This window comes from Bison bison, unplaced genomic scaffold, assembly GCF_000754665.1.
Source record: "Bison bison bison isolate TAMUID 2011002044 unplaced genomic scaffold, Bison_UMD1.0 scf7180017864471, whole genome shotgun sequence".
Lineage (NCBI taxonomy): Eukaryota > Metazoa > Chordata > Mammalia > Artiodactyla > Bovidae > Bison > Bison bison.
The window spans coordinates 32,320,548-32,320,823 of record NW_011495032.1 but is presented as its reverse complement, the minus strand read 5'-3'; positions in this window follow the sequence as shown (position 1 = coordinate 32,320,823).

The window sequence follows — 276 nt, the reverse complement described above, 5'->3', positions numbered from 1 at the left end:
ACAGTGATTATCTGGGTCGTGAAGATCTTTTTTGTACAGTTCTTCTGTGTATTCTTGCCACCTCTTCTTAATATCTTCTGCTTCTGTTAGGTCCATACCATTTCTGTCCTTTATTGAGCCCATCTTTGCATGAAATGTTCCCTTGGTATCTCTGATTTTCTTGAAGAGATCTCTAGTCTTTCCCATTCTATTGTTTTCCTCTATTTCTTTGCACTGATCACTGAGGAAGGCGTTCTTATCTCTCCTTGCTATTCGTTGCAATTCTGCATTCAAATG